A 276-nucleotide genomic window follows, 5' to 3' on the forward strand; every position below is an offset into this window, starting at 1 on the left:
TGGTAGAAAAAGGAATGAAGAAGGCTTAGGCATGGTATGGTGTGACATGATTGAAGACTTGGGAGGGAAAGGGCTCGCTTTAGTGCAGTGACACTAGTATCATGCTCGGTTTTGAACTGCTTCTGATTCATTCGTAGGGCATGCTTGTGAAGGGTGCCAGATGAAGCGTATTCGAGCTTCGGGCGTACATATGGCTGATAAGCCAGTTGTCTGATTTCAGGTGGCGCTGATTTTAGGTTCCGTCGTAGATGACCAAGAGTGCGTAAGGTCTGGGAG

Source organism: Amblyomma americanum, chromosome 6 (assembly GCF_052857255.1).
Source record: "Amblyomma americanum isolate KBUSLIRL-KWMA chromosome 6, ASM5285725v1, whole genome shotgun sequence".
Lineage (NCBI taxonomy): Eukaryota > Metazoa > Arthropoda > Arachnida > Ixodida > Ixodidae > Amblyomma > Amblyomma americanum.